At 46.7% G+C, this 13,470-nt stretch overlaps 1 protein-coding gene across 2 annotated transcripts in view; it reads right to left on the bottom strand.

Annotated features, from left to right (window-relative positions):
* Window positions 1-13,470, bottom strand: part of RASGEF1B (RasGEF domain family member 1B) — a 247,675-nt gene that overhangs the window by 37,899 nt on the left and 196,306 nt on the right. The window contains exon 1 of one of the 2 annotated variants that reach the window (XM_053404310.1): window positions 6,711-7,026. The exons of the other annotated variant lie outside the window; for it this stretch is intronic. The gene's annotated coding sequence lies outside the window, so the exon portion shown is untranslated. Of the gene's footprint in view, window positions 1-6,710; window positions 7,027-13,470 lie in introns of those variants that run through there. 2 annotated transcript variants of the gene reach the window in all.

Raw genomic sequence — 13,470 nt, 5'->3', positions numbered from 1 at the left:
TTCCAGCAATATTATTTTCTGCAAAGTTTTTCTCTGCACTGGCGGAGAAGAGGCAGGAACGGTGGACACCTGCCTTGGCTAGCAGAGTTCCCCCAGGCCTTGGACAGCACCAGAAAGAAGGCTGCAACAGGTGTTACTGGAAGAACTGCCCTGACTGGGTGCTTTTCAGGTGTGCCTCATCAGTTAACAGATCCAAGTGCTCCCACACAGACAACACAAACAGTTCCAGAGAAAATGATCTGAAGACCGCAGCCCAAGAGAAAGCATAAAACCACCTACCTATTAGAAACACATTTGGCAGATGAGTTTCTGTTCTTCATAATGGCACAGAGATAGGGAATCACCAGCCAGGGGCCTGGATGTGGCCCTTCCCACATTCCCAAGTCACACAGCTCAACAGTCCTTCTGAAGGTTTTTGCCTGGCTGGAACATAACTCTACCCATGCGCTCCTTGCTTGACCTGGGTTCAAACCTCCTTTCTTTTAACTTGAATCCATTGATTTGGGTCCTAGCCTCCAGAGCAGGAGAAAGCAAGCTTGCTCCATCCCTCATGTGGCTGTACTCTATACTGTAACATTTTGTTGCAGGTCCACTTGCCCCCTCCCATCTCTAAACAAGGTCAGATGTTAACAAGGCCTTCCCAGCTATGCTCTATTCAGCATTTAAGGTAAAGGTAAGGTACCCCTGCCCGTACGGGCCAGTCTTAACAGACTCTGGGGTTGTGCGCCCATCTCACTTAAGAGGCCAGGGGCCAGCGCTGTCCGGAGACACTTCCGGGTCACGTGGCCAGCGTGACAAAGCTGCATCTGGCGAGCCAGCGCAGCACACGGAAACACCGTTTACCTTCCCGCCAGTAAGCGGTCCCTATTTATCTACTTGCACCTGGGGGTGCTTTCGAACTGCTAGGTTGGCAGGCGCTGGGACCGAGCAGCGGGAGTGCACCCCGCCGTGGGGATTCGAACCGCCGACCTTTCGATCGGCAAGCCCTAGGCGCTGAGGCTTTTACCCACAGCGCCACCTGCGTTAACCAGATGTAAAAAATTCAAACTCTTTCCCCTGTCTGATGCTCTCTCACATGGTTTATTTTTTCCACCTCCTTCAAGGAGCTAGTTTCTATGGGCGCAAATACTATCCTTCTGTTAAGCCATCTTTGGAAAGATTGCTTGCAACCTTCCCCACAGAATAATTGCAATGACAGGTTCGCCCAACTCTGATATTGAACAAACAACAACACTTGGGTAGTTTCTCCTCCCAACAGCAGTATATAATAATTGAAGTCCATCTTCCACACTTTTAGTATCATCCAAACCACACTGATGACAAATCTATCAGCATGCAAAAGCTGCTTTGATACATGGCATGAAAGGTTATACTCAGCATAACCTTCTGCCCTAAAGTTTCTCCATCTTTAAATCATTCCTCTTCTCCCCTTGTGCCGGTTAGAGGATGGATGGCAGCCAACAGATTGAGGTTGAATCCCGACAAGACAGAATTACTGTTTTGAGGGAACAGGGGGCAGGTGGTTGGGAGGGACGCCCTGGTCCTGAATGGGGTAACTGTGCCCCTGAAGGACCAGGTGTGCAGCCTGGGAGTCATTTTAGACTTGCAGCTGTCCATGAAGGTGCAGGTCAGTTCTGTGTCCAGGGCGGCTGTTTACCAGCTCCATCTGGTACACAGGCTGAGACCCTATCTGCCCACGGACTGTCTCGCCAGAGTGGTGCATGCTCTAGTTATCTCTTGCTTGGACTACTGCAATGCGCTCTACGTGGGGCTACCTTTAAAGGTGACCTGGAAACTACAACTAATTCAGAATACGGCAGCTAGACTGGTGACTGGGAGCAGCCGCCAAGACAACATAATACCAGTCTTGAAAGACCTACATTGGCTCCCAGTACGTTTCCAAGCACAATTCAAAGTGTTGGTGCTGACCTTTAAATCCCTAAACGGCCTCATTCCAGTATACCTGAAGGAGCGTCTCCACCCCTATCATTCTGCCCGGACACTGAGGTCCAGTGCTGAGGACCTTCTGGTGGTTCCCTCACTGCGAGAAGCCAAATTACAGGGAACCAGGCAGAGGGCCTTCTCGGTAGTGGCACCCACGCTGTGGAACGCTCTCCCATCAGATGTCAGAGAAAAACAACTAGCAGACTTTTAGAAGACATCTGAAGGCAGCCCTGTTTAGGGAAGCTTTTAATGTTTGACAGACTATTGCATTTTAATATTTTGTTGGCAGCCGCCCAGAGTGGCTGGGGAAACCCAGCCAGATGGGTGGGGTATATATTATTATTATTATTATTATTATTATTATTATTATTATTATTATTATTATCATCAACAACCATATCACACAGCCATAAATCTGGGTTGTGGAACCTTTTCCAGACTGAGGGCCGCATTACCTTCTGAACCACTTTCCAAGGGCCACATACAAGTGAGAATTGGGCAGAGCCAAAGTAGGTGAAACCACAAACAGAAATTTACAGTAGTCTAGTTTTGACACGCATACCCCATGCTCCACCCAGGCAACGAAGAGGCATTATCAGGGATTCCATCCCTAGCATATAGAAATCATTCCGCACTATGTTTGGGGAGGAAGGGACGAGTCACCGGTTGACACCCGAGTCTTACTTGCCAGATCTTATGATCAAAACAAGGCAGCCGCCCTACCAAACTCCAGATCTTCTCCCTGCCTTCCCTTTCTCTGTTCCGCATCTCGCCTGGTCCTAAATTTAGAGGGCTTAGCAACACTCAGCCGCACTGTGGGAGGGTGCTTCCGCGTCTCCAGGCTTGGCAAGGCGAGCCAAAACAAACCCGTTAGTGCAGAAACGAGAGGGGAAGAGAACAGCACAGATCTCCCAACGGAGGAGGAAGTAGACCAGCCAGACAAGACATTTTTAAAGGTCTGCCGCCCCTGTAAGCTTCAGCTCTGAATGATAAGGTTTCAGTTCTCCTCGATTTGCCCTGCTCTTTGCTTGGGCCACACACCAGCTTCATTAAAGCAGACAGTCTGTTGGGAGCTCCTGGGGAGCAGGAACCCATGGTTCTCTCTCTCTCTCTCTCTCTCTCTCTATATATACACACACACACACACACACACACACACACACACATTTTTACTGATTTTTTTTAACATATCAGTTCCAACAGTCATACAACGTAACTTCTCATCTTATACAATATTTTTAGACTTCCATCAACACCTCTGATGATTTTCCGTTCTTTATCCCTTATTATGCATTTCTTAGTTTCTAGATTACATTTAACTGTCCTTAACGAATAATTATCTTCATAGTCTTTCTTGCAATATTTCAAATAATCCACCTTACAAAACTTTTTGCAGTCCTACTAGCGTAATCTGTTCATCACAATTGCTTTTCAAATAGTTCATATATTTGCTCCAGTCTTCTAACAATCTCTGATCCCGCAGGTTTCGAATCCTTCCTGTTAACTTATCTAATTCTGCATAGCCCATCAACGTCATCCTCCATTCTTCTTTTGTCGGTAGTTCTTCTTGCTTCCATTTTTGTGCCAATAATATTCTTGCTGCTGTTGTTGCATATAAAAACAACTTACAATCCTGTCTAAACCCGTGGTTCTCTATATGTTGTTATACTACAGGTTGTATCACCCCAGCCTACTGCTCCTGTTGGCTGCGGCTAATGGATTCAAACAGCACCTGCCGAGCCACTGGCTCCCCATCCTCGACAAGAGGATTCTAACTCTGGTATGGCTGATCTACATAACCTCGTGGCTTCAGTTCTAGGATAGGAGAACAGGGACTTCATTGGCTATTATCCCAAAGTGCCCTCTGCCTAGTTAAGGTATGACAGGTAGCTATGATTGAAAGGGCATCTTCCACAGTTGACATACCGTGTCCACTTCTGGGCACCACCATTTAAGAAGGATGTTGACAAGCTGGAACGTGGGCAAAAGAGGGCAACCAAGATGATCAAGGGTCTGGAAGCCAAGCCCTATGAGGAATGGTTGAGAGAGCTGAGTATGTTTAAGCCTGGGAAAGAGGAGACTGAGATGAGACAGGATAGCCATCTTCAAATATCTCAAGGGATGTCACATGGAGGATGGAGCAAGCTTGTCTCCTGCTCTGGAGGGTAGGACTCAAACCAATGGCTTCAAGTTACAAGAAAGGAGATTTTGACTAAACATCAGGAATGGCTCTCTGACGGCAAGCACTGTTCAACCGTAGAACAGACTCCCTTGGGAGGTGGTGGACTTTCCTTCCTTTGAGGTTTATAAGCAGAGGCTGGATGGCCATCTGTCACAGTTTAGATTCCTGCATAGCTGGGGGTTGGGCTGGATGACCCTCAGGGTCCCTTTTCCAACTCTACAATTCTGTGGTTCTATGGCTCCTGTCCGCCATGAAGTCCTCCAATTCTGATTTCAAGCTTTTTAAACAAAGATGAGCAAACATTAACAGCAGAGGAACTGGTTAGAAGGGCTTAGGTTGCATTTTCTTAAACCAGTCAAACTTACTTCCTAGTGAATACAGTATGTTTTGTGATCACGTTGCCACAGTGACATAGTGGAGCAGGGACTCACTAGTCATATCAGAGCAGAAACTACGGCATCATCTCCATGGGGCCCTATTTACCAATTCTCAGAATGCCAAATAAATAAGCTTTTCACAGAGAGAGACCTACTAAATCTGCGGAGGAGGACAGGTTAGGTTGCATTAGCATGCACAGCTAAAGGGTTAACCTGCCATTTTTATCCTGAAAGTTCCAAGGTCCCTGGTATTATAACCAAAATGCCACAAAGCACCGAGCAACCTTCTGAGTCCAGCAGAACTCTTCATCAGGCTAGATATTAAGCAAAAGCGGAAGGGGCCAGAGTTCAGCAAGAAAGATGACTTAGTAGTGTTATAGCTTTTTGGGGGGGACAGACTCCCCTAAATACCTGGAACCATTAAAGGGTCAAAATTGAATCAAGCCCCCTGAATTTTCAGAGCAATTCAATTGCTGGAAGAGCCAGGCTGATAATGAGTACGAGTTGTTAATTAAGGCAAGGTGATGAGCCATTAAGAAAGTGAGGACTCGGTGCCCAAGTGGGCAGAGACCAAAAGAATGTGGAGTTTTTTAGGATTTCAGTTTCAGTTCTTTTCAGATCCCTGGCTACAGCTTGGGAGAAGCAAGAACCTTTGGGAGTGCAAACCCCTCCATCGTAGGTTCAGGGTAGGTAAATGGACCATATATCATAAAGACAACACAGTCTCTGTTGTGCCTTAACACGAACCCTGGGAAAGTGCCTAGACCCCCAGACTTTCACACAGCTCAGAGATTGGAGAGGCGTGAAACAGTATTAAAGCCAGAATGCCTGTATTGCTTAAGAAAAATCACGTTTACTGTACCACCTTTAAAGGGGCATACCTGTGTGTGGGGGGGGGTGTCTCACAAAAGAGCACCCATGCACCGTTACATCACTGGGTTGCAAACAAGTCTACACCAGTCTCATTTTTCACTGACCGACAAGCAAACAGCTTAAAGTACACAGTGGATGCATTTCAGTGTAGCTCAGTATCAGTTTACTGTTTACAAAGCCCTTTGAATAGAGGACCTAGCTGAAATCACCCATGCGCTCACCTTTTGACATCAACTCCAATTACTGAACAACACTTTAAAACACATTTGAAGCCTGCGACTTCTCCTAAAAGAATCCGGGGCACTGCAGTCTGTTAAGGATGCTGGGAATTGTAGCTCTGGCAGGGGGAAACTACAGTTCCCAGGTTTCTCCACAAGGGAGTCCTGTGCATTAAATGTGCATGGAATGGATCTGCCCTATAAAATCCCATCAATCCATCTGTCAAGTTATTCAGTTCTGTTCAAAGGAGCTGCCCTCTAGAAAGGTATACCCTGACCCCTCACAGCAAGTCGTCTCCATGCATCCTCTACATTACCCAGGAGAGTATTTTGGAATTCCTCTCTTGTTTACCAAAAAAAAGAGCCCAAGGAAGTCAGCCTATATATGGGAAGAAATGCATTCCTCGTCTTTTTACGCAGCATGGAAATTAACAAAAGGGGAATCCTGAATTCAAGTGACAAAAGAAAATACTGATGACCCCCTTAAATGTTTTTTACAAAAAAAGAAACGTAAACAATGCAACTTAGCGATCCATGTGTCACTTAAGCAAGAGTACTGCGCTTAAAATTATAATGTGCGCGCACCCCTAAGTTATCCAAGGCTACCCCTGCGTCAAACTAGTTTCAAGAGCGAATAAACGGGTTTATGTGACCCAGGAACGTGGCCATACAGGTTGAAAACCACGCTCCCGATTTCCCACCTTCTTTTTCCAATCTCCTTGGCTCAGTAGCGCAAAGCACATCGCTGTTAAATTACACTGATTTCCAAAGAAGGGACCCTCCCACTTTCCACTCAATATTGCCCGTCACTAAAATACTAATAACCCATGGTGGGTCTACTCCCGAGGAAGCGTTTATTAGCACGCAGGATCTGGTCCTCCGCACAAGTCCGCGAAATATAAAGACAACAAGCTGTTGGAAGCAAGGGAGGTAAATTTCATGGGTGGCCACAATGCTAAAAAAACCACACCCTGGGAAAAGGAAACCCGGCAGAAATCGGTGGAGTCAAGCGTACAACACGGTCCACATCGCTGCTGCGCTCAGACGACGCTACATCAACCCGAAGGCATTCACAGACACGGAAACGCTCGTTCCCACGCACGCGCGTCTTTTTACCTGGCTCAAAAGATCTCCGGATATAGGCTACAAGTTTTCTCCAAATTCTGTCGCCTCTGTGCAAATCTTCCCGTGTCTCTTCTGGGCGCCAAAGCGCGGGTTTCCACTGCAGAGATGAACTCGGAGGCTCAGAGAGGAAAACTTCACCTCGACTCTCCCGAGCGCAGCCTTCCACAAGATCAAACCTCTGCGCGAGATCCTTCGCCGAGGTCCAAGCAGTCCCGCGCACCGGTGCAGCTCTGCGCGACCTCCTAGCAAACCCACCCGCCCCCTGTCTAAATTATGGAATTAAAATAAATAAGAACCTAAATCTATCAATCTAGCAGCGCAGATAAATAAATAACACCCGGCGCGTCTTTCTGCAGCTGCAAAACTGATCGCTCTGCCGGCCGCCGGTGTACTAGTAGCGCACACGCCCCCTTCTCCCGGGTCCTTTGGCTCCGCCCCCCAGAATTCCTCCACCAATCCTAGCTCGGAATCTCTCTACCTACGGGGAGGGGGGAGGCGGGGGAGGAAGGAGAGAGCAACGCTGAGAAGCAGAGATCAGAGCGAAAGGGAGTTTTGTTGTTTTCGTCTGTGTTTCACCGCCCCCCCCCACCAAAAAAAAGCAAGAGCGAGAAGGATTTCTATAGAATTGGAGAGTTGGAAGGGATCCCAAGGGTCATCTAGTCCAACCCCCTGTAATGCAGGAATTCTGCACACAGCCGTCCCCGGGTGGGCTCGAACCACCAACAGCAAAACGCACCGACGGATCAAGGAAATGATTTGGGGGGTTTTTTGGCAGGGTTAACCACAAGACTGTGATCGGATCTCTCGTCTCTCTTAATTTCTTTGGAGATGGGGTGTGCCTTACATTTAACTATGCCTACAGACAGAGCGGATCATATTTTAATAATGCTTTTTTTCAAAAAAAGTTAATCTTATTGTTTCGCTGTAGGGGTTAACTGTTTTGCTTGTGCAATCAGCATAAATCTCAGACCTGAGGATGACTCAAGCATCTTTCTGGGTTTTTTTGCAACACTGCCCTAGGCACGGTTCCTCAAAAGTTAAAAATTCTACTGAGTTCAGTGGAACACTAGATAGTGACGTGGATAGTGGGAGAGGACTCAATGGAGTACCCTGCACAGGGCTGGCCACCCATGAGGCTCAGGGGAGGCGAACACCTCAGGGGGCAGGATTCACCAGGATGGCAGATCCCAATATCGACCTTTCTTCCCTCCTTGTTCCTGAAGCAGATCTTCCCTCACTCTTACCCCTGCTTCCCTGGTGAGGGCACCATTTAGGGGTTCACCTCAGGTGTCAAAATGCCCTGGGCCAGCCCCTAACTGAATCAATTCTCACGCTCCAGTGCAATACTATGTTGCAGCCTCCAACTTCTGATGATTATTCTCATTTTAAAGGTAAATGTAAAGGGACCCCTGACCATTAGGTCCAGTCGTGACCGACTCTGGGGTTGCGACGCTCATCTCACTTTATTGGTTGAGGGAGCTGGCGTCCAGCTTCCAGGTCATGTGGCCAGCATGACTAAGCCTCTTCTGGCTAACCAGAGCAGCGCACGGAGACGCCGTTTACCTTCCCGCTGGAGTGGTACCTATTTATCTACTTGCACTTTGACGTGCTTTTGAACTGCTAGGTTGGCAGGAGCAGGGACCGAGCAACGGGAGCTCACCCCGTCGCGGAGATTCAAACTGCCGACCTTCTGATCGGCAAGTCCTAGGCTCTGTGGTTTAACCCACAGCGCCACCCGCGTCCCATTTTAAAGATGCCCAAATTGAGGCTGAAAGGACGGCTAGTGACTTGCTCAAGGCCACAGAAGTCAGGGTGAGTGGGGAGGGCAACCTAGATTTAAAGCACATGGCCTCCCCTAGAGAATCCTAGGCAGTTTCCCCCTCACACATTTCCCAAAATTCAATGAAATCCTGGCAAACATGAATCTTTAAAATGGGAATAATAATTGTTGTTATTATTTATTTATATGCCACCTATCTAACTGGGTTGCTCCAACCACTCTGGGCGGCTCCCAGCAAAAAACAGTAAAAACGCAATAAAGTATCAAACACTAAAAGCTGCCTTCAGATGCCTTTTAAAAATCACCTAGCTGTTTATCTCCTTGACATCTGATGGGAGGGTGTTCCACAGGGCAGGTGCCACTACCGAGAAGGCCCTCTGCCTGGTTCCCTGTAACCTCAACTCTCGCAATGTGGGAACTGCCAGAAGGCCCTTGGAGATGGACCTCAATGTCCGGGCAGAACGATGGGGGTGGAGATGCTCCTTCAGATATACTGGGCTGAGGCCATTTAGGGCTTTCAAGGTCAGCACCAACACCTTGAATTGTGCTTGGAAATGTACTGGGAGCCAGTGTAGATCCTTTAAGGCTGGTGTTATGTGGTCCCGGCGGCTGCTCCCAGTCACCAGTCTGGCAGCCGCATTCTGGATTAGTTGTAGTTTCCGAGTCACCTTCAAAGGTAGCCCTGTGTAGAGCGCATTGGAAGATAACCATGCACCACTCCGGTGAGACAATAATAACCACCAGCTTGTTGCAATGGAGAGAGAAAAATAGCAGTGAAGTACAAGATAAATCAATCCTCGTAATAAGAGATGCCTGCAGTTTTAGAAGGCAGCCAGCAGGAGAAGCTTGACTAGATTAGGTTTCCTTCTGACTGCTATGAAGTTAATGTACAAAGCAGGCTTCATTTCTCCCCTGGCTGACAAATATCACGAAAGGAAGGAGGAGATTGGAGATAAAGTGTTACCTATACAGGAGGGGTTGGGGCTCTGTGGAATATCTTACAGTATTCGATTGCAGTGAAATAATAGGAAATCAACTGCTTTTATTTGTTTACAGTACAATCATATCCGGGTTACAGACGCTTCAGGTTGCGTTTTTTCGGGTTGTGGACCGCCAAAACCCAGAAGTACTGGAACAGGTTACTTCCAGGTTTCGGCGGTCACACATGCGCAGAATCGCTAAAGCGCACTTTGCGCCTGCGCAGAAGCACCGAATTGCAACCCCCGTGTGCGCAGACACGGGTTGCAAATGCTGCGGGTTGCGAACATGCATCCCACACAGTTCACGTTCACAACCCAAGTGTCCACTGTCGTTTATATAGGATGTCCAATTATGGTAAAAATTATTTTCGGGGTTTTTAATGAAATATTTTCCATAAGTAACAAAAGTACATTCTGTGTCTCTGTTTTTAAATCGTAGCATCCTTCATACAATTTGATTGCCGTCCCTTAGAGACAATTTTTTTGCTGTAGTCCATATGGGGTTGAGGGGGAAAGAGAGGGTGGGAGAGAGGGGGGAGAGAAATTTAGGGTAAATGTGGAAGGGGCGGAGAGGAGGGAAACATTAAACTTTCATTCTCTGTATTATATATGAGCGGAGCTTTTCATGGAATTGTAGAGTTGAGGATCATCTAGTCCAACCCCTTGCAAATGCAGGAATATGCAACTATCACGTTTTGTATTTTGATCAATACAAAATTGGGTGTGGCACGGAATTTGGTGTTTTTTCTTCTGATAGGGTGGCCCAGAGGAAAAAAGTTTGAGAACCACTGCCCTAACAGAGGTATAAGGCAGAGTGGCAATTCTGCTGCTGCTCAACGCAAGGAAATAAGATGCAAAAAAGGACTGTGAGGAAATTGGTAGGAGAATTTGCCCCTGCCGACATACTGAAAAGGATCTGATCAGGGAAAGCCTTTATTGGATCACCCATTGGGCAATGCAGACATTTGCCTCAGGCTCAGGGCTTGCGGGAAGCGTCACATTGCAGAGTTCCCAAGTATTTTTCAGTCAGAGTGGCAGCAGGAGGCGGCCCCTGAGTCCTCCTGCTACTGTCAGGTTTATCTCCGAATGGTGATTCAGAGGTAGTTTTCCTTGAGCGCTTGCTCATGTGTCCGGAGGCTCTTGCAGGTGAGATCATTTGAGTGAGCTCGGTGGAGCTAGTGTTTTCCACAGCCAAAAATGTACAAGGACAAGGCTAACTGTGGTGGAGGTGGAACGGAGGGGAGAGAAGCTGCTACGTCACTGCCTGAGGAGGAAAAGCGAGTCATGTCACTTCCGCTGGGCTCTGATCCTCACCAAAAATGAGGTGGTGGAAGGGTAAGAGATGTAAACAGAGTCAAGATATATGAGCTACTGAGAAAACTGAAGCAGAACACCCATGTTTCCCATTTTTTATTTCTGTTCTCTATTATGACTAATCTACATTCCTCAGGTGCCTCATATTTAAAATGCGTCAAGGCAATGTACGTTCTAGAAATGTAGAGTTTTGCCCAATGTGGGGCTCAAATCCAGGATAAAGGTAAAGGTAAAGGGACCCCTGACCATTAGGTCCAGTCGTGGCTGACTCTGGGGTTGCGGCGCTCATCTCACGTACAGCTTCCAGGTCATGTGGCCAGCATGACTAAGCCACTTCTGGTGAACCAGAGCAATGCACAGGAACGTTGTTTACCTTCCCGCCGGAGCGGTACCTATTTATCTACTTGCACTTTGACGTGCTTTCGAACTGCTAGGTTGTCAGGAGCAGGGACCGAGCAACAGGAGCTCACCCTGTTGCGGGGATTCAAACCGCCGACCTTCTGATCAGCAAATCTGATCAGCAAATCCTCTGTGGTTTAACCCACAGCGCCACCCGCATCCCCCAAATCCAGGATAGGGGTTCCCAAATTGTGGTCCGTGGCCCATCAAGAGTTGTCAGACCAAGCAATGGAGACAGCACACTGCCCTTTCAGGGTTAAGGGGCTGTGACTTCTCCTGCCCCATTGCCCCACTGGCCCTATTCCCTTGCTCTTCTCCCCTGCCTTCTCTGGGACAGAATAAATAGAAGAAGAAGAAGAAGAAGAAGAAGAAGAAGAAGAAGAAGAAGAAGACCACGACACTTAAACAAAGAGATTGCACCCAATTCTTGGACGAAAGCATGTAGTCCGATGGAAGGAAACAAAGGCTGCCATATAGGTCAGATGATGAGGTATAGGAACATAACAATATTTAGCCCTTTCTGTATTTTCAAAATGATTGGTGGGTGGGTGGGGGTGCTATTTATTTAATCAATCAATCAATCAATCAATCATCTATAGGCCACTCAGTATACATTGTTGAAAAATATCTAAGTGGTTTACAATGTAAGATAAAACAAAATCGCAATGCAAAGATACAAATAAAACAAATATATATGTTGTCAATATCACCAATAAAAATCCAGAATCAAAATAAAGTACTGAGCAATGTGGTCTACATATTCATAGTCAAGAAATGCCCCTCTTCAGGGTACAACATTGCATTCCTCCTCCCACCTAGTTTCGGTTCCTTAGTCCCCTCAGCAGACAGTCCCCACTGGGCTGTTTTTGGAGTTCCCCCCTCCTTCAGGGTTCCCCTCCTTTCTTAAAATGGTTTTCACTTTTTCTATTTCTGCAAACCTTGGGCTTCCCCAAACCCTGTGGCTTCCTCTCTCTTAGGAATGGGTGCTTTCTATTTTGATCACCAAAGTGCCAGTCCCCTCTCCTGAAAATGGAAAACAGAACAGAAAATGAAGATAATGTTAGAGGGATACCATTTAATCATGGATTTTCAGCAAGAATTCCCCCTGGGGGTAGAGGACACAGTTAAAATACTGAAAGTGGAGCGCAGACTAATTTCCGACACACCAAAATTAGAATAACTTTGCCTGTGTATATGCTAGATTTTTAAAGCACAATCGCAGTGGAATCTTTCTCTCAAAGAGTTCTGGGCATTGTAGTTTCCCCCTCAGAGAGTTACAATCTCCAGCAACCCATAACAGACTACAGTGCCCAGAATTCTTTGAGGGGGGAATTGTGCTTCAAGTGTGCTTTAAAGGTACAGTCAAACCTCTTTTGTCGAATGTAATCCATTCCAGAAGACCGTTCGGCTTCCGAAATGTTCGACAACTGAGGCGCGGCTTCCGATTGGTTGCAAGAACTCAAGCGGAAGCCGCGTCGGACGTTCGAGTTCTGAGGATCATTCGAAAACAGGAGCATTTACTTCCGGGTTTTCAGCGTTCAGGAGCCAAAATGTTCGAAAATAGAGCTGTTCGACAACTGAGTTTTGACTGTATAGTGTGTACATGGTCTGTGGATTTTGTCTCATATCTCAGGTTTTGCAAAAGCTCTAAACTCTTAAAAAAATAAAAATAATCATAGGAATCTGGGGATACTGCCCCCTTCCCCGTGGAAGCTCAAGGTATCCAGTTTGACCAAGTCTCTGGAAAAATGAATCTGATTAGACAGTTTCTCTACAAGGATTTTTGCCTTGGCATGAATGGGAGAGAGTGGACAGCTTTTGCAAAGCAGAATTCCTAGGGAATTTTTAAAACCAGTTTCAGCAGAAAGGAAGAGACAAATAAAACCAAAAAAGATTAATTTACGGGAAGTCCCAGAAACTGACACCCTTGGAAAGAACCCAAAACCAATACATTAAGGAATCACCATGTCAGAAGCCTCTTTTCAAGAAGTGTGATGAAATTTCTTTTCATTTTATTAAGCAAAAACACAATAAGGGAGAAGAACTTATTAACCCTGTCTCCTCCCCTCCTCCAGCTGACAAAAGGGCCAGATTTTAGCTCTACAGCTTGTGAGTTTCGCTGTCCAAAAAGGGAAGGAGTTTGGTTCCAGTTGCATTTGTCACATTTCAGCTTTAACTGGGGCTTCCTGGCTGGGCTGAAAATAGCTGGCAAATTATCTAGAAGCCACTACCAGCTGTAGTACTAACTGTTGCCTTAAGAACGGACAGTGAGAGAAAG

The sequence above is a fragment of the Podarcis raffonei genome, chromosome 9 (assembly GCF_027172205.1).
Source record: "Podarcis raffonei isolate rPodRaf1 chromosome 9, rPodRaf1.pri, whole genome shotgun sequence".
NCBI lineage: Eukaryota > Metazoa > Chordata > Lepidosauria > Squamata > Lacertidae > Podarcis > Podarcis raffonei.
The sequence above is the reverse complement of the archived record's forward strand: the minus strand, read 5'-3'. Positions and strand labels throughout refer to the sequence as shown.